The sequence below is a fragment of the Microtus ochrogaster genome, linkage group LG5, assembly GCF_000317375.1.
Source record: "Microtus ochrogaster isolate Prairie Vole_2 linkage group LG5, MicOch1.0, whole genome shotgun sequence".
Classification (NCBI taxonomy): domain Eukaryota; kingdom Metazoa; phylum Chordata; class Mammalia; order Rodentia; family Cricetidae; genus Microtus; species Microtus ochrogaster.
The window spans coordinates 55666549-55687013 of record NC_022031.1 but is presented as its reverse complement, the minus strand read 5'-3'; the positions used below and the strand labels follow the sequence as shown (position 1 = coordinate 55687013).

At 45.1% G+C, this 20465-nt stretch overlaps 1 protein-coding gene across 2 annotated transcripts in view; it reads right to left on the bottom strand.

Moving 5' to 3' along the window:
- Positions 1-20465, bottom strand: part of Lyn (LYN proto-oncogene, Src family tyrosine kinase) — a 108982-nt gene that overhangs the window by 54463 nt on the left and 34054 nt on the right. The window contains exon 1 of one of the 2 annotated variants that reach the window (XM_013351939.2): positions 8225-8241. The exons of the other annotated variant lie outside the window; for it this stretch is intronic. The gene's annotated coding sequence lies outside the window, so the exon portion shown is untranslated. Of the gene's footprint in view, positions 1-8224; positions 8242-20465 lie in introns of those variants that run through there. 2 annotated transcript variants of the gene reach the window in all.

Below are 20465 nucleotides of genomic sequence, written 5' to 3'. Positions count from 1 at the left end.
TGGCTTAAAGCCATTCAAATCTCTGTATTAAAGAAGATCAAAAAGAATATGCTTCTATTCATTGTTACACACTGATTAATACACTCAAAGGTGGATGCTGTTTGGAAACAGGTTATCTTGGTTATTCATTGGCTCCTTCCTTCATTCAATGAAAACTCTTCACTGAGCGTCTCCCCTTTACAACAACCCAATTCCTACAATAAAGGTGCTCCTGGTTTTGTGGCGAAGGAGTGTGAAATGGCATTACAGCATGCTCAGACGAGCCTGTGGCACAGGAGACACGAGTCCTAATGAAGGACAGGACTTCTAATTGAGGCAAGAAGAGAAAACGCTGGTCCAAGAAGCTTCCTGAAGGTGGAGATGAGATGCGTTTAAATCTGGTGTCAAAATCAGCGAAGGAGATGCAGGAAGGCTTTTCAGAGGTAGCCATAGAGACCCCAGGTAATTCTGTCCCATGAACCAGTGCATGAGTCCTTTCGTGATGGAGCAGGCAGCAAAGGCAAGGAGACAGAGAAAAGGCTAGAGACAGAGGACCACGGTGGGTATAACGCTGTCAGTTTAGTTTGCGTTCCCGAAAGACAAGTAACACAAAGGGCCAGAGTCTCCACTGGCGGTGGGATTTACATCTAGAGTCTACTGTACGGGGCTTGAGAGCCTACACACATGGTGTTGCCTTCATCAAGACATAGGTCAGGGAGAAAGGATGCTTGAAAGACTGTTCAGATGGTCCAGTCTGGTAGGCTTCCCCACAAGACATCCAACTGCAAGCCAGGAAAGGCGGCAGTACTAAAGACACAGTGACAATGACGTCATCTATACCTACCAGCCGTGAAGACAGACAGAACTGAGGGGTGAGTGCCGGCACAATGTTTGTTTGCTGAGTCACCCCTGCCCCCAGACCGAGCCCCAAATGCCCCAGAAGGGGTCCAAGACTGGTGTAGAAACTAATTTGACTCAGCCTTTGAGGAAGTGCCTGAAACAATGTAATTATATTATCATCTCAAAAAAATTATTCTCAAAAATCCAAAAGAAGAACAGGAGGAGGAAAAGGAACAAATGGGACCTGGTCCCAAATAGCCACAGAACAAGTGAAGAGTGCACAGATGAAAACAAGAGGCAGCGACTTCACAGAAATCTCAGGAACTTGGCTGCCAACCTAACCAGGGAGGCAGGATTGAACTCTGGGTGACTGACCGCCTTGGTCTCCCCTCACCCCCTTCCCTAATTTGCTGGCTGGGGTGAGATGGAAGAGATTTTCCGGGTTGTTAATTAAAACCCATCGTCTTCTCAGATCGCCAGCTCACTGGATGCAGTGTGGCTTTAAGATTGAATTCCCGGCTCTGCTCACCGGCTTCGTAAGTGGCAGGAATGGAACCCGCACGGCTCAGCTCACTGTCCTGCTCTCTCACAGGTTTTGGCTAGCTCTTGGGACCTAGGCTTAATTTCTTCCACAGGCAGGGTGTGAAGTCTCTGAGGGCCAGCCACTCCTTTTCTGAAACTAGCAAAGTGGCAAGGGGTAGTTCCCAGAATAAAGAGGAAGCGAGACCTTTACTGCAAAACAGTCTCTCTTCTTCTTTTCATAGCCTATGTTTCTAAAATGGAGATGGGTTTAGGAGAGGATTTGTGAATAAGCCTAAACTTGTTCCCCAATCCATTCTTCACCCCACCCTTTCTCAAAAACGCTGTCCAGCTGATCATCCCTTCTGATGGTGACAGGAAAGCCCTGGAAGCCAAACCTCTGAGCACAGGGAAGCTCCAGAGAGGGGGCGGCATCTGGGGTCCTAACAGGGGCTGAGCATCCTGTTTGCCCACAACCTCACTCTGTTGAGTTTGCTGTACTGCCCCAAGGGCTCAAACAGCACTGCTGCTCCAGGCGGGACTCAAGGCCCTTCCCCCTTTCTTTCCCCTTTCCTCCCCTTTTTTTCCCTCATCTTCCTCTTCCTTCTTCTCTTTTTCATTTTTATTTTTTATTTTTGACAAGGTCTCACTCTGTACCCCAGGCTGGCCTGGAACTTACTCTGTCTCTCAGGCTGGCCTCAAACTCACAGTGAGCTGCCATGGCTGGCGCCCGAATGCTGGCTGAGCAGCCACGCCCAGTTCAGCCAATCAGTGAGAGAAGAACCAGGTGTACCACTGTGGACACCAGGCTTTGTGCTCACAACAGAGCCACGTGGGTCCTGTCTGACAAAAAAAGTATCAGAGGTGAAGGAAGAAGACAGCGTGTGTGATAGAAGATTCTAGAATGGCCCTTTCCAAAACTGTGGTTTGGAGCCAGGGATGGCTGCTCATCTGTACTCAAAGGTTAGAAAACACAGTTCAAGTCCAGTCTGAGCTACGATGTGTCTAAGGACACGAAATCAGTGACTCCATGAAAAGGACAGAACTTTTTACCTTTTCCTAGAGTTTTGAAAATTTCAAAAGGTAAGTTTGGTGAGAAACTTAAGTGGATATTATGGACAGATTTACAAAATTCATTCATTTTGGCCAGGGGGTGGTGACACGTGCCTTTAATCTCAGCACTCAGGAGGCAGAAGCAGGAGGATTTCTGTAAGTTCGAGGCCAGCCTGATCTACAGAGAGTTCGAGGATAACCTGGGCTACACAGAGAAACCTTGTATTGAAAAACTAAATTAAAAGAGAAATACATATACATACATGCATATGTATATATTACAAAATTTATTCATTTTACACATATATAGAACACATGTGGCATGTTGGTGTGCGCGCGCACATAGGTATATGTGATTAGGAGTGCTTTCTGGCACATGTTATGCCTGTAGCATGTCAAGCAGTGCCACCTTCGTTCCAGCAGGGAGCCACAGAAATTCTCTAGCTGGACTGATGCAGAGATGTGGAGAACTGTACTTCTGAGCGATACCTTTATGGGAAACAAGCTGGGCTAGCGAAAGCCAGTTGCGGGCAGCCACCCCCCAACAAGGGCCCATCCTTCCGGCCGTGTGTGCCGGAGAGGTGCTGACAATAGTCTGAGAAAGACAAGCGTAAAGTAGCAGGTGGAGGGGGCAGGATGTCAATCTAGACCGGTGCTCCCACCAATTGTTTGCTTGGTATTTTGTGTTTTCCCCCTCTCGCCATCACCACAGTGAGCGGAGTCAGATGCTTGTTGTGTGACAGACGGAAAGCGAGAATACCGCAGAACACCGCACGGCCCAGGCAGAGCTCAAGAGTTCACAGGGCTCAGGAGTGGGTTCCTGCACACAAACCCGACCAGGTCCCACAGCTCCACATGCTGAGGGAAAGAACCGGAAAACCCCCAAATGCAGCTATTCCCGTCAAACACTGGAGGTGCTGTTAGACATTTCCGAAGGATATGAACACTCTGATTTGCACCTTTTCTTTGACGTCTCTTATTAAGCCTACAAATGTGCCGAGCTTCTTTTTAATCCCCGAAGAAAGTCACTGTCCAAGGCATTATGATGCTCGCTTCATAGAGGAGAGAAACGGGGCTGGGAGAACCAGGCTGGCACAAAGCCAGTCTGCACCTGGTGCGCGTTTCAGCTGGGCCTCCCTTCTGCACCACCCAGGCTGGTCTCAGGCTGGGCACAAGCTGGCCTCGGTCTAATCCACAACCCGTGTGTTTAACATTTTTCCATGTGCTCCAAAATGGTTGGAAGTACACATTCTCTTAACAAAACTAAATAAAAGAGATCATTTTCATAGGCTGCCTCTTAAGATGTTATAAAAATGTTTCACTATAAGAACCAGTCATGAGATTAATACAATGACACCAGACAGTCAGGACCAAGGAGAAGAGGCAAGAGCAAGGTGCTCATGCTGTGGGTGACTTATCTAGCCCAGCTGAGCTCTGAGTTCACTCTGGGTTTACTTCAGGGACCGTGTAAATCACCAGGAGAGAGGAAAGGGACCAGCCTTCTTCGGGGACAGTGTGTGTCCCTCTCAATTCTAATTTATATCCAATGGACTTAGTGGCGTGCCATAGGTGATACTGTGTGCCTTGTTTCTTCTCGGTATTACACCTCGTTCTTTCTCTCTTCACACTACCTCTACGTAGTTCAGGGTGGCCTTGAATTTGCAGTCCTCCTACCTAAGGTTCCCCAGTGCTGGGATTTCAGGCATGAACCATGACTCCCAATTGATCTCATAGCATTTATAGTAGTAAATAAAGGCATATTTAATATGTAGGTGCTTTATTTAAAAGTAATTATTATCCAGAGGGAGGGAGAAGGAGTGTTAACTAAAACTGAGAGTGTAAAAGAACCCTATGGAAAATCATTACTTTGTCATGTTAATTTTAAAAATATAAAAATAAGATGCAGAGGCCTGGGAAGTAAAGGTGCTTGCTGAAAGCCTGACAGCCTGAGTTATCCCTGGGACCTACATGGTGAAAGAAACTCTATATGTATGCTTTGACACGTGAGCACATACCATCTCAAAAAATGTAATAAAAATAGGGTTTTTTTTTTGCGGGGGGGGGGGGACAGTGCTGAATACAGCTACCCAATATGGATGGACTGTGCTTCTCCAGGAGACATCAATTGCTCTGGGATAATTGTTCACTGTGTGAAAACGTATTGCTGTGATTGGTGTAATAAAGAGCTGAACAGCCAATAGCTAGGCAGGAGGTATAGGTGGGACTTCCTGTCAGGGAGAGAAAGTAGAATTTGAAACTAGGTGTACAGGAGATGCCACTGGGATTCTAAAGAAGTTGAACATACTGTGCAGATAAAATGTTACATACTCCATGAGCTATTACAGGAAGTAAGCCATGCTACGGAAGGTAGATTAGAATAAATGGGTTAATTTAAGTTATGAGCTAGTTGAGAACAAGCCTAAGCTAAGGCTGAGCTTTCATAATTAATAACAAGTCTCTGAGTCATTATTTGTGAGCTGGCGGCCCAAAGAAAAATCCGTCTACAATGAATTACTAAATAAAAATCTTAGTGCCAAGCATGGCATACCTGCCAGTGAGTTATTGGTCAGGAAGACTCCAATAAACCTCAAAACAACACAGGCTACAGTCATTGTTCTTGGCTGCCCGCCACAGCTATGTGTAAGACCGTATTGCGGAGACACTCCCCACTTTGGATACAGGACATTGAGAAATAGAGCTTGAATCGACCTGAAAATGTTCTCAAGCCTGGCTAGCTCTCATGGTGCTGAACATTGCTGTGTAGGTCATCGAGGGAGAGGAAACATCACTGCAGTACCCAGGGGTGAACCCTGAATACTGCAATACTAATATGTCAGATATGACCACTAGTTGAATGTAGGTTACGAGGTAACCAACATCTGACTGGATCTGAAGCCTGCTCTACAGGAAGGAATTAATGCTTACTGCTATAAACATGGTCAACAGTCCAAATCTCAGCAGTTCATAGATCCAAGTGGGGGGGGGGACACACTCCTATTGCTGTGCTAACTGGAGATGTTTTCAAACTGTCTTCAGCAGATTTACATTTACACTCATAGCTTAGTGCTAGTTCCAGTCTTGGCCCGAAAAGCTTCTTTTTGCAGTGTGTAGTAGATAATGCTGAGACTCCTAGTTAGTCAACGTGTTGAGACTGAGTGACCGATGAGTGACGTCTGCCCCAAATGGGGCATCTACCATCCCCTCCAAGGCTCGGAGAACACCATGGAAGTGGGGGTGGAAAGAATGTAAGAGCCCGAGGAGCCCAAGGATGGAGAAGATGCTGTGAGACGCTGAGCGGACATGGCATAGCTGTTCTCATGGACTCACAGCAGCTTTGGTTAGCTGCAGAAGCTCGAGGTGAATCAACGAGGCCCATTACTCTTTCACAGAGCTAATTGGACTCAGAGGGCAGGAAGGTACAGGGAGGGTTGCTGGGGTGTCTGTAGGAAGTAAGAAGGAGGAACTAGAGGTGGGTAGAACCAAGTTACATTGTATGAAATTGTCAATCAATAAAAGATACTGTAAACATTTTTAAAAATAAAGTATGCATTTTAAAAATCATCATCAGGATCTCTGATAATGGTCTACAGAGTGAGTTCTAGGACAGCCAGAACTATTGCATAGAGAAACCATCTCAAAAAAACAAAACAAACAAATATTATAATCATTTATTTTTATTTATTTATTTATTTGGTTTTTCGAGACAGGATTTCTCTGTGGCTTTGGAGCCTGTCCTGGAACTAGCTCTTGTAGACCAGGCTGGTCTCGAACTCACAGAGATCCGCCTGCCTCTGCCTCCCAAGTGCTAGGATTAAAGGCGTGTGCCACCATCGCCCGGCTCTTATAATCATTTAGAGTTTGACATATCAATAAAGACAAGTCTGGATTACCTATAAAAGCTCACTCTGTGGTCTAGAGAAGCAGACAGGCAACCCTTTGCTCACATAGGGGTACACACCAACACCTAAGAACTGGGAGGTTGATGACTTCTCTTTCTAGAAGCTTCTTTCATGAGAAAAAGTATTCATTTGCATGGGTAGTCCTCATTTAAGGAACTTAAACAGTAAACGAGTGATTTTTTTTTTTAAACCAAAGAGCATGTTCTAGAATATCAGACTAACTCCTTGTTCCCAGCCTACTTCTTTGGCTCTCTCTGCAACAATTCCTAATGCTTGCTGTTTGTATGACAAGGAAGATGCTGTACACCTGGACCCCTGGTCTCTGTGGCCAGGTTCTCTCCATCAGCAACCCTACAGGACCTCAGGGTGTTCACGGAAACTATACTCATATTATACACAGACACCACTATATATCACTATATATACAATGTATTACTATGTATACTATGTATCACTAAATTAGGTCAACGTGACAAGTTTCCAGGCAGCGTCTATTCATCTTGTTGCCAGTACGTGAAGGTTCTTTTTGTTGTTGCTGTTGTAATTAGCCACTGTTCAAATTAAAAAAAAAAAAAAACTTAAACCCAAAATAGAAATGAGATTTCAGCTTCTCCCCAAGGAATCTGACTTTCTGCTATCACGTGTTAGTTCATGCTCATGATCCTAGCACTTGAGACTGCTGAGGCAGGAAGATTTCTATGACTTTGAGGCCAGCCTGGGATACAGGAGGAATCTCTAAGGGTGTGGGTGTGTGTGGGGGGGGGGAGGCAGAAAGATTTCTATGACTTTGAGGCCAGCCTGGGATACAGGAGGAATCTCTAACGGTGTGGGTGTGTGGGGGGGGGGGGAGGCAGAAAGATTTCTATGACTTTGAGGCCAGCCTGGGATACAGGAGGAATCTCTAAGGGGGTGTGTGTGTGGGGGGGGGGGATCTGACTGTTCTAGATCCTTCTAGCCCTCTAGTTCTATTGCTGTATTCTATTCCATTCTAGTCTATGCCATTCTACAGCCATGAATATTGTAACAGAATATGATTCTGTGAATGGTCTGTATAACCCTAGAGATCTTAAAACTTAAAGACAAACGGCTAGGATTTGACCCTCGACAACTTAAATATCATGCCATTATAAAGTAGTGTGATATAAATTGTGTTATTAGCTGCAATGGCACAGACCTGCAGGCCCTATTACTGGCTAAGGCAGGAGGGGTACAAGGTTGAGGCCAGGTCTCACCCAAAAGCTTCTTGTCTCACCCAAAAGCTTCTTGGGAGCCCTGAAGTCGGGCCTCTCTTACTTAACCTTGCAATAGTGCAAGTGCTTGCCTAAGGCAAACAGGGAGGAAGGAGCAAGGTTCTAGAGTATGGGCGAGAAAGGGAACAATCACTCTAGCCCCAAAGGACCCAGCCTGGTCACCCAATACCTCAGAACTTGGTCCATCTGGCTTTAAAACTACACTTGTTTTTAGACCTACCACGACTCTACTGCCTCTTTGTGAACAGGCTTCATCTCCGGAAGTTCCCTGAGTTAGGAATAGGAATGGAGACAGAAAACAAGAGTGGACGCCCAAGAGGAGCTCTCTCTCGGCCTTCAAAAGTCAGGCTCAAGTTTCCTTCGGGAGCCGCTGATAGATTGGATCACCACGAGAAAGTCCCTATCCTCACCCTCCGCCCCGCGCTTTCCTCTCTACCACACTTGCAGAAATGAAACTTAGAGAGATAAAGGCACAGAGAGCAGGCAGCTTAGGAAGAGAGGGCCCCCAGAACAATCCTCCAAACAAAGACTATTCCTAAACCCCAGGTGGAACAGGCAGAGCTGAAAGGGGTATGGCCAGACTCTCTCTACAAATCTCAGTGGTCGTTTTCAAAGGGTCTCTGATCTTTTCGCCCATATCCCAGAAAACCAGGGCAGCCACAGTGGCTAACCTGGTGACCTTACCTGTGGCCTCGATGGGTGAGTTGGTGCTGTGGAGTGACTGCGGAGATCACTGGGTGATGGGGGTGTTATCTGTGCACTAAGAACATTTGTGTCTCCCGAGGACCTTCTGCATGCGCAGGAAAAGAGCCCCTGGCCAGTCTCCAGCTCCCTTTCCTAACTGCCTTCTGGCTCCCACGAGACAGGAAGTGAAGAGAGAAAGAGGAGGTTCCTCCTTCAGGCCTAGAGTCCCTCCAAATAGCTCTCTGGGTTTCTGTTTTCCAATTTCAACATCAGACCCTCCCTAGGGTTTAAATGTCATCGGTGAAAGGGAGAGCGGGAATTGGGCTGGGGGGGGGGGGGTGTTGAGCCATTGTGGCTCGTGTTGCCTTATGGTAAGATGACTGAGGATGACCAGAGAGGCAGATGGAAATTACAGAAAGAGGGGAGTAGAGGGAAGAACAGATGGATTGGGTAAAGCCAGCACTCACATGCAGCCCACATCTGCTATTGCTTGGTTTTATTTAGTTCTGAGACTACATTTCACTGTCTAACCCAGGCTGGCCTCTAATTTTCGGTTCTTCTCCCTTACCTTCTCAAGTCCTAGACTTACATGACTATGCCCCGCGCTGTGTCTGATGTGGTAGAGTCTTCTGTTTTGTGTTGATTTCATTGGTTAAATAAAGAAACTGCCTTGACCCTTTAATAGGACAGAAAATTAGGTAGGCAGAGTAGACAGAACAGAATGCTGGGAGAAAGAAGCCGAGTCAGGCAGTCGCCATGATTCTCAGACCCCAGACGGATGTAGGCTAGAATCCTTCCTGGTAAGACACCATCTTGTGGTGCTACACAGATTATTAGAAATGGGTTAATCAAGATGTGAGAAGTAGCCAATAAGAGGCTGGAACTAATGGGCCAGGCAGTGTTTAAAAGAATACAGTTTCTGTGTAATTATTTCGGGGCATAAGCTAGCCACATGAGAGCCGGAGCGGCCGGAACGCAGCCCACTGCTTCACTTACTACATGTGTCTATTAGTGGTTAGCTGGGAAAGGGGTCGTGAGGTAGGAATTTGCTTTAAGAATAACTGATCTAGGCCGGGTGTCTAGCCTAGACAGAGAAGAGACATAAGTCTGAAGGAGGGATCACTTCTTTCTTCTTGGTGTGGAGTGGGTATCATGACCAAAGACTTGGAGTTCATTTCCAGTCTCTCCTCACTGAACCTGTGGAATTGTTTCTGGAGATCCACAGGTCCTCAGCATTTGTATAATTTTCCCCAAATCAGCAGCGCCCAGTCAAGTCTCAGTGGCCACTCTATGCCTAAGACTACTAACTCAGTAAGGTCACAGACCTGTGAAGATCATGGAGGGATCTGTGCTTCTTCCCCAAACAGTATGAGAATGACCCTGCCCAGATAGACACTAGGTTGACAGGCAGGGAGGATAAACCTGGAGGACCAGGCTGCCATCCGAAAGAGATGGAGTCGTGTGAAAACAAGCTAGTTCCCCCAGAAGAGCCTGCTGGCTGATTAAGATGTTTCCCTATTGGCTGCTAGTCAGAGGGCTGAAGAGAGAACATGCTCACAAGACGTGGGGTCTTCCTCCTGCTGAACTGCAGTGTGTGCGTTCCTCAAGAGAGCTACACAGAAATTGCGGTGGGTTTCAGACCGAGGCAGTGGCGTCGGCAGAAAAATACACTGAAACCTTACTGAACTGGAGCTTTTAAAAATCACGCTATTCTTAGTTTTACATATGTGTATAAGTGTGTGTCTGTGCTTGGGTTATAGGCATGTGAAGTCAGAAGATGGAATCAGTTACCCGGAAGCTGGAGTTGCAGGGAGTCGTGAGATGCCTCGCACTGGTGCTGGGAACCTCTTGTAATGGCGGAGCCATTTCTCCATCCCCTACTTTAAAATGGCAAGCTTCTTTGTATAGAACTTGTAAAACAGAAAATCGAACTTAAAAATGCCCCCACCTCGGGCTATGGAAAAATGGCTCAGGAGTTAAGACTACTTGATGCTCATGTAAAGGACCCAAGTTCAGTTCCTAACCCTGTGTCCGGCAACTCACAACCACCTGTAACTTAAGCTCCAGGGTTCCCGCATGGCTTCTGGCACCCAGGGACTTGCACGCATGTGTACAAACCCAACCACATACCCCTAACTAAAATTAAGAAATCAAATATATTTTAAATGTCCCTACCTCAAAACTACATGTTGTTCAGAGAAGCTTATTTCCAGTTCATTTATTTATTTTTTATTTTTAGTATTTCCAGTGATTTAATATAAGGCTTCAAGCATGCTCGAAGCAAGTACTGTAACTCTAGCATAGTCTTCAGTGCTCTTTCGTGAGGGTTCCTGCAAATGTCATGGCCGGTAGGAAAACAACCCAGGTGAGGTAAGAATGGAGCTTGGGTTCAGCTTGATTTAGTTGGCACTCTGCCAAAACTTCTGGAGTTTGACACTAAACAGTTATTATTTTTTTTTTATACATTTTAAACACATCAGAACTTTGGAGGGAAGATTTCCACATGACAACTGTCACCACAAAGCTTTAGCGTGGCTACCCTGAAAGTCCCTTGCGAAGAGCATCTCTATAGCAGAGCACCTGTGACCTTGTCCTCGAGAACGAGTTCTATTGGCGGAGACACAGTGCTCAGGACTAGGGCCTAGGGAGGAAGCCTTTGTTACAAGCATAAGGGTGGGTTCTACTGACCGAGATACAGCGCTCAGGATTCTGGGGGATTCAGTGAGGGCTGGCTTTCCAAAATGGCACAGATTACGAGGTATCTACACATCCATTCCCAGCCTTCTGAGTGGAAAACAGGTGTTGGCTTCTTCTGAAGACAAAAGCCTGCATGTTTATCCCCTAGAGTTTTCCTGGTGCTGTCTGCGAGCCCACGGACCTTCTGTCCATCTACACTCTTTGTACTTACTATTTTGAGACAGTAGTTCACTAAGTTGCCCTGGGTGGCCTTGAACTCTGTAACCAAAGCTGGCTTTAAATGGGTGGTCCTCCTGTTGACGAGAGCTGCTGGAAAGACCTGTATCTGAGAGACTGATGAGAGATGCAGGGATGTGGAGAGGGGACATTCCGGGCTACCTCATCTTCAACTAGCTCTAGGCCCATTTTTTTTTGGCCCATCAGAACTGGCATCCTTTGATAAACAAAAGATAAACACCGTTTGGGATTTATTAACTTAACAGAACACCTCTAAAGCTAAGAATGACATCAGATAGCATATCGGGCCCATAGCAAACTTCCCATATTTTTCTCTCACCCCCTCTCTGATAGACCCATATTTGCCTGAATTTATTAATTTCCTCTGTAAAATCATAAAACTTCATGAAGGTGATTCCACATTAGAATTTGGAATTTGGGGTAACTCAAATCTGTGTTTCTGGGCCATGGTCACTCAAATTTGGCTCTAGAATAAACTATCTCTTATTCTGTATTTTGTGTGTGGCAATGCTGCTATTACAGGCCTGTATTACTGAATCTGGCATCTTGAAGAAGGGTTGTGAGACTCTCACCATGTAGGACAGGCTGACCTTGAACTTGCGACCCTCAGGACTCTACTTTCTAAGTGCTGGGATTATAGCTATGTACCACCATGGTCAGGTTTGTCTCCTCTTTATTGTGTTTCCTTTTCATTCTGGAATGTGCAATTGACAAAAACTGTGCACAGCCAATGCCTTCTTTGAAATTTGCGCTTATTTAGACCTAAGTTGCGTCTTCTACTGGGAGTCTCTCGAGTTTGAGGTGTTTCCTTTATGGTGTGTTGTAGGAACCAAGCACAGTCACAGATCCGGGACTGTGAACTAGTTATGACATGGACAGCTTACAGGAGCAGGCAAAGCTCACGGATGCTGAGAGACTCCGAGACTTTGGCACACACATGCAGCAATGCATCTGTCTGCCAGAACTTTACAATCCCTGGAGAACAGACTTGTAAGATGATCAGCTCAACACCTGCTTTCTTTCAACTCTAAGTCTTAGAGACTTTCCTATTAGATACCAGAGAGTTGCGCTGCTTTCACTAGCTGGAGAGTTCAACTTTTACCCAGTTTAGCCAGTTTTCAAAAGCTCTTGTCTGTCTTTGACGACTTACTTTTTAGAATTTTACTATGTATATAAGTATGAGCCTGTGTGTAGGTATGTGCATGTGTGTGTAGGTGTGTGCATGTGTGTGTAGGTGTGTGCATGTGTGTAGGTGTGTGCATGTGTGTAGGTATGTGCATGTGTGTGTAGGTATGCTCATGTGTGTGTAGGTATGTGCATGTGTGTGTAGGTGTGTGCATGTGTGTGTAGGTGTGTGCATGTGTGTGTAGGTGTGTGCATGTGTGTGCATATATGTGCATGTGTGTAGGTATGTGCATGTGTGTGTAGGTATGCATATGCGTGTGTAGGTGTGTGCAGATATGTGCATGTCTTTGTAGGTGCCCACACAGGCCAGAGGCACTAGATATTCCTGGAGCTGGAATTACAGGCTGTTTGTGAGCCATCCAACATGGGTGCTATGAACTTGGGTCCTCTGCAAAAGCGAGTCATGCTCTTAACTGCTGAGCCACCTCTCCAGCCCTACTCCTGAACATTGCTATGGTGTCTGTTAGGAACATCTCTTGGGATAGGCTATTAATCAGGGCCCACTGTGCAGCCCAGACACTGCTTCTCCAGTGCTTGGGCTACAGGCGTGCATCACATTGGGCTCAAAATGTCCCATTTTTAGAAGTTAACATTACTGAATTTCCTCGAGGCTTTATTAGTAACTCTGAACAGTAATTGTAGTTTAAGTATCCACGTGATGTCGTCTCCTTCTTTCCATGACTGCTAGCTTGTCCCTTATAATACCCAGTCTCATAGTTTCAGACTTCTCAAGTAGCCTTCACAGTGCTCTCACTTGGGGCTGTGTTTTCATCACTCGTGCCGTTCTAGACTTCTGCTTCTCTCTCATGTTCCTGCTCACACTCTCACTTCCACATCTCAGACAGAGCGACCCTTTCACACCAACACTTTTTCAAGCAGCCGTCAAACGAACGCCTCCTAGTGTGTCCTCCTTACCCCCCCTCCCCGGGTTTCAGCATGCTGTGTGTGTTGGGAATGCTTGATTCGCTTCGTGTTTCCTCCAGAGACTCCTACATCTAAATTCAAACTTCAACCAAAATTTTACTTGTTCACTGCCAGAATATGTGTCGTTGTTGACCCGCCCCTTTGAAGATTTAGCGTAAGTACCTTTCAAATGTGTAGTTAGGCCGTGGCATGCTCAGCCACAAGTAGGACATTTGCATCACACCCCTTCCCCATGGCTCAGGGACCTTCATGGAAGATGGGATGGAGAGAGCAGAGGAGCCAGAGGACAAGAAGCACTGGAACCAGGCAGTGTCTACTGGACAAGACAGGGTCACACGCTCATTCACATCCACTAGGGTTGTCTGCTCAAGACCTGCACAAGATCAAGCCAGCCTCGCAACATGGCAGGGAGGGCTCATAGACCACCACCCTTCACTGAGGAGCTACTGACAGGTGATGGCTTCTGGAGCCGATGGAGTCTTTTGTTTAAGACTATGGCTCCCGGGACAACCAAACTCTGTGGGTGTCTCCACGCCCGGGGTATATGGGTAGCACAAAGCAAACTCGGTGGATTGTTTAAATAAAGAAGGAAGGAAGGAAGGGAGGGAGGGAGGGAGGGAGGGAGGGAGGAAGGAAGGAAGGAAGGAAAAGAAAGAGAGAAAGCGAGAGAGAGAGCATGAAGATGGGGAGGATATATAAGAGGGGTTAGGGGGACGAAGGGCATGAATGTGATCAAAATACTCTGTGTGCATGTGAGAAATGGTAAAAGAATTAATAAAAATCTCACAAGAAGAAGAACAGCACCACCAGTGGCGCCAAGAACACGACCCAGAAATTCACGTGCTTGTTGAGAAGCCTGATGATCTGACTTTGATCCCTGGCTCGCATGTAATGAGGGTGGAAGGAGAGGAGTTATCTCCACACATGCATGGTACCCACGCCCCCACAACAGCACACAACTGAAAAAATGTAAATGTAGAGTTTAAAGACAGAATCAACATCTAAACAGTTTTTTTAAAACGTCTGTTTATATATTAAAGTATCTGAGAAACTATTAACCTCGTGCTCTGGTAATTGGCCTTTGGAAAGTGAATTCAATGTGGAGCAGTACTGAGTAGCCATGAGGCTGTTCACAGACAGTCACTGACACGGAACAACAGCAGCCGCAGGACTGAGCAGGAAAGGGGAAGACAGTATCACGCAGCCTGGTACCGTGTTTGTGATGAGGGACGCGGCATAAATAAACAAGGAAAGGGTCTAGGAATAAACTTGATAAAATAATGTTCGGTTTTCAGTTTTGTTTCCCCAAATGTTATGTGGCTATTAAATATGTGTATATAAACAATATGTACACAACATACATATGTGTAGCATCTGCATTATAGATGTAACACATATGAGATATATACCATTTACATGTTATACAATAATTTCTATGTTACATACTATGTAAAATTCATAATATGTATTTTATTATGTATTTTATATCTAACATATCAAGTGGGACTATTTTAATTTGAATGAGAACACATGAAGATTTATGTGTCTTCTGGCCGGTCGTCTGTAGTACTGAAGAACTTGAGACCGATGGGGACAGTTGGAGCTGTAGGCCTTGCTGAAAAGTTAAAATAAAATGAACTGTCAGTTGTGAAGAGTTTTCCTCGACAAAAGAAAAATCTCTGGGCGTGCCAGTGGGCTCCGGAGGGCTGAGATGCTCCAATGGGGAATTTAGGAGGGGCAGAGAAAGAGCGGCCATGGCTACAGAGAAGCAGGCCAGGTCACAGATAGAGGATACTGTATGCCAGAGTACAGCCACCAACGAGCCTGTCCCAGCTCTGACTGATGGTCCCGGGTCACTGTGCAGGAAGCATCCCCTACCACTTGGCTAGCCCCCCTTACATAACCCTCAGCTGTGGCAGCCCCACAGAGGAAGACAACAGCAGATTGCCGAAACCAAGAGTACCAAGAGTGGTTTTTTTTTTTTTCACTTTGTTTCTCTTTAAAAAAAAAAAAAGGAACAATATGAAAACAAGATGATCTCATGGAAATGTATACACATCAGATAAAATGAGCCTTGAACCTCCTGAGGGGTAAATTACAGGCAGGCCCCGAGTTACACAACGAAGTCAACCAAGCAGTTCCACTGAGCATCAGCTTTGGTTCTAGACCCAAATTTTAAGGGCAGCAACCCAGGGCGTCTATATTTAGACGTGTACACGCCTGTGGACTCCGTCTCAATTGAGTAGTCAAAGCGTAACATAAAGTGCACAGAACAGATGAAATCCGGAAGAAGTAAAGCTGAGCTCCAGCTGTGGAAGGGTAGGCATCTGCACAGTCGTTAGGTGTGGGCAGCAAACCTACACACCTCTAACTTACCTAGAGGCCGACGCAACGAGGAGAGCACGGCCGGGGTATAAATACAGTCCCTTCTCTGAACAGGGCTTCTCAGCCTTCATAATATTACAGTCCAAGCAGAAAGTAACCAGGCAGGGGGGCAGAACTGAGTAACGTGGGACCCTCGACAGCAAGCCTGGCCTCTACGCACGTGACGCCTCCAGCTCTCCATCTCCCTGGACCCACTACCACCTGTGACAGCCACAAATGTTTCTTGACACTGCCTCATGTCCCTTAATGAAAACTACTGACAGGAAATCTGCCATCTTATTGATGATAAAACCATCAAGTATTAAAATTTATGTTACAGACTGGACAGAACAAAAATGCGCTCCCAGTCATCAGTGAAAGCTGGGTTAATGTCTCACAGCCAACAGAAGAAGCAGAGCCAGAGGACTTGACAGATGTCTGTCATTCTGACAGAGGTGTGTGCCGTCGTGATAAACAGCCCTGGTCACACCATGCCTGTGGACTTAAATATAAAGTACTCTTAGGAGCTAAAGATAGAAGACACAGTAAGAATGACCCAGCGGGCCTGTTTCCCTCTCAGAGCACAGGTAAGGGCCCCAAACCCGAACCAAGATTAGCAACTCAGATTCCATTTTCACTAAAAGAAACTAAAAACTCATTTAAAATGACACACCAGACAGAAGTAGAATCTCCCCCACACATAACCACCTGGTCTCTGGCAGAGGAATAAAGGTGGTTTGGTAGACAGAGGGCAATCTTGTCAAAAAACAGTTTGGAACATGGAAACACCCACATGGAACGTCAGAGATGATAAAGAGGATGGTGACCAAGACCCAACTCTTCTTCCAGGCGCAGTCACGGATCTAATGGGAAGTGAAAACCAGAAGATAACACAGAACAAAACAACAGGTGGACATGGGCTGGGCTGAATTTTAAGGCACAAAATCAAAAGAAAGACCCACAAAAGAAAAAAGTTGAAATTCATTAGAATTGAAAACTTCTGCTCAACAAAAAATAAAAATAAAAAATTGTTATGAAAGTGAAGGATGGCTCCATGGGTTGGGGCTCTGCTTTATCCTAGTGGTCAGAAGGCAGCAGCAGGCGAATCTCAGGGAGCCTCAGGTTCTTCTGCTTTATTTAAGGAGCTCCAGGGCTACTCGGTTAGACCCTCCCTTAAAAAGAAGAAAGGAAGACCAAAGAAACAAAGAAAAGGAAGTTAAACCTCTACAGGAAGGAAATTTTTATAAAAATTTTTCCTCTAGCAAAAGAGTGGCATGAAAATTATATAAGGAATTTTAAAAATCAATTCTAAGAAAACAAGCAACCCATTTTAAAAAATGCATCAAAGACCTAAAAAAGAAAGAAAGAAAGAAAGAAAGAAAGAAAGAAAGAAAGAAAGAAAGAAAGAAAGAAAGAAGCTCTGTAGGGCCCACAAGACAGAGTGCAGAGTGCATGTGGCTAAGCCTAAAAATTTGAGTTTGCTCTCTTGGGCCTCTGTGTCGGAAGGAGAGAACTGGCTCCCTCAGGTTCTCTGGCCTTCATGAGATCCCCTCACCAATAAAAAGTATGATTTTTAAAAAATGTTAACAGATGGCCAGTGAGTCAATGAAAAGATCCAGAGAATTCAGGTCATACTACAAAAAGCTGTACTCCACAAAATTGGAAAACTTAAGGGAAATGGACAATTCTCTGGATAAATATCACTCATCAAAATTAAATCAAGACCAGATAAGCAAATTAAATAGACCTATAACTGCTGAAGAAATAGAAACAGTTGGCAAAGGTCTCCCAACCAAAAAAAGCCCAGGACCAGGTGGTTTCAGCTCAGAATTCAATAAGATTTTCAAAGAACTAATACCAATTCTCCTCAAATTGGTCCACACAATAGAAACAGAAGGAACATTGTCAAACTCTTTTTATGAGGCTACAATTACCCTGATACCCAAACCACACAAAGACATTACTAAAAAAGAGAATTACAGACCAATCTTATTCATGAACATTGATACAAAAATACTCAATAAAATACTGGCAAACCGAATCCAAGAACACATCAGAAAAATCATCCACCATGACCAAGTAGGCTTCATCCCAGAGATGCAGGGATGGTTCAACATACGAAATCTGACAATGTATTCCACCATATAAACAAACTGAAAAGACTATTAAGGCATTTCTCCAAGAAGAGTTCTACGCCACAGCGTATGCCCCTCGACACCCAACAACCTTTACCAAGGATGCACTGCATGCTCAGCCTTCTTAGTAACTGTGATCTAAAACAAAACGGAAGGCCGGAGGAACACCTAGGTCTAGGAGTTTCAGAGCAGCCTGGGTGACAGAGTAAGGGGCGGGGATGGGGGGGTGGGGGGGAGGAGAGAGAGCGAGGGAGGACACAGAAGAATTTCACTAAATCTTCTCGGGACAGTTCTCAAACTTCTCCACTTTTGAGAAAGTGCCCGATAAGAGGTGGGAGAGCTATTTATATTTAAAGATAAAGTCATTATTCCTAGTACACCCATGGCCGCCTATAAGAAATGAAAAGTGCAACTAGGCCAGGCTTATAAAAAAACAGAACCAAAGTACACCTGATAATGTACTTGAGATTGTTTGTATAATATATAAATTTACATAACGAACAGGACTTTATCTCAATTTGTAACCTGGCAGAGCAACTGCCTTTAACCTCTACCTGCACTAAGTAAAGGCAGGATGGGACAGCAGGCACTGGGAACTGTGGCACTCTGCAGGGGGCCACTGCAGAGCTAAGTAAATTAAGGCCGGAGAGTGGCTGACTCTGTGGGGGGCGGGAATGGTTGGGACAGCAAGAGTATTCTAATTCATGTACAAGCCTTTTAATTGTATATGTATTAGCATATATAATTTTTTCTTTCTTTCTTTTTTTTTTTCTTGAGACAAGTTTTCTCTGTGTAGCTCTGGCTGTCCTTTATAGACCAGGCTGGTCTTGAACTCAGAGATTCACCTGCTTCTACCTTCCAAGTAGAGATTAGAGGTGTGCTCCACCATCACATAGCTTATTGTTTTGATAATTTTAATATTTCTTCTGTCTCGTGTGTGTGTGTGTGTGTGTGTGTGTGTGTGTGTGTGTGTGTGTGTGTGTGTGTGTGTGTGTGTGTGTAGCAGAGAGAGAGAGTGGGGAGAGACAGGGAGGGATCATGGCGTGCCTGTGACATCAGAGAACTCCCTGAGGTATCAGTCTGTTTAGAAAGTCTCTTGCTTCTTCTGCTATGGGGTCCAGCTGGCTGGAATGAGTATCTGCTGATTCTCCTGTCTCTGCCTCCAATCTTGATGTAGGAGAGCTGGGATTGCAGATGGGTACCACTGCAGCCAACTTTCCATGGGTCCTGGGGATTTGAACTCAGACCCCCACTTGTGGAAACCACCCTCTGAGCCATCTCCTTGGTCCCTGTTTTGATATTTAAATTATAGGCAATCTTCGCTTTGACAAAAGAGCTAGGAACTGCTTTTTAACTAATTTTTATCAGAGCTGGGATGCACTCAGTGGTGTTCAGTATGCTCAAGGTCCTCGGTCTAATATCTAACACACACACACACACAAAATATTTTATAATCAATACACAAAGAATAAAAAAATTGTTATTTGCGGGGTACTATTTATTTTGATACATGTTCAAGGATGCTAAAAGAACTGTATGATTAAATGAAATATTTAGTTCAATTTTGTTCAAAAATGTTTTAATATGCAGTATGTTTATACAAAAAGATTACAAGGCATATTAGGAGCAAAAGAAATTGAGATAGAAATTTTAATCCTCACCCTCCCATGGTGGGTCAGCTTTTATTTCTCTCTTTCCTCACTGCCAAAGTATACACACGAGTTACAATATTTTATCCTTATAAAGATATGGTTATAAAAGCTACAGATGAAACACTAGCTTATCCAGTTCACCTGCATCCACTGTGACCCCTGCAACTGAGGCAGGCTAGCCACACCTTTGGGTGATCTGATGTCTGGCTCTCCCTCACGAGAACGGGGCAGTCTCAGCTCACATGGCCAATGGGTGGTGCTGGGGTCCAAATATATTGAAAACAGGCAAGGGTACAGAAAAGCTTTCTCCCTTGTGATCTGGTACATTTTTGAGCATGTGGTAAAGTATGACGATTAACCTCAGCGATGAACCTGGGCCATGATTCTCCAAATTTAGCAAATAAGGCACTTTATTATTATTATTATATTTTAGCACTTTACCAAGTGCTAAGCTATATAATGTAGGATGCTGAAGTGTCTTGGTGAGACCCTAACACACCCCAGAAGTTTAAAAAATGAAAAAGAAGAAACAAGGCGTGGCCAGATTTAAAGCCATTCCTCTTAAAAATGATGATGGCCAAGAAGTGCCACAAGATTAGGGAGAAGAGATGTCTTAGGAGGAGGGCTCTCTGTGTCAAGCTACTCCAGGGCACCAATGATGTCACAGAGTGCCTCAGGGTGCTTCCAGCTTTCAGGGAGAATGCCACGGTTTCTAGCAGTGTGGTAGGCCTAGCTGAAGGCTCATACTACTTGTGTTCCATTCAGCTACATCTTACTTTCGTGAAGACAGGTTGGCTGGGCTTGGTGTGGTAAAAAAACAGCAAGCGTCAAACGGTAAAATCAAACAGAATAGAAACAGGATAGTAACACCGAGTGCTTTTCCAAGGCTCGAGAAGTTGTGTGGCAAGGTACACACATCCCTTTCGTGAATGACTGTGGTTATTAAAAAAATAAGGTGGGGCAGTGGTGGCGCACGCCTTTAATCCCAGCACTCGGGAGGCAGAGGCAGGCGGATCTCTGTGAGTTCGAGGCCAGCCTGGTCTACAA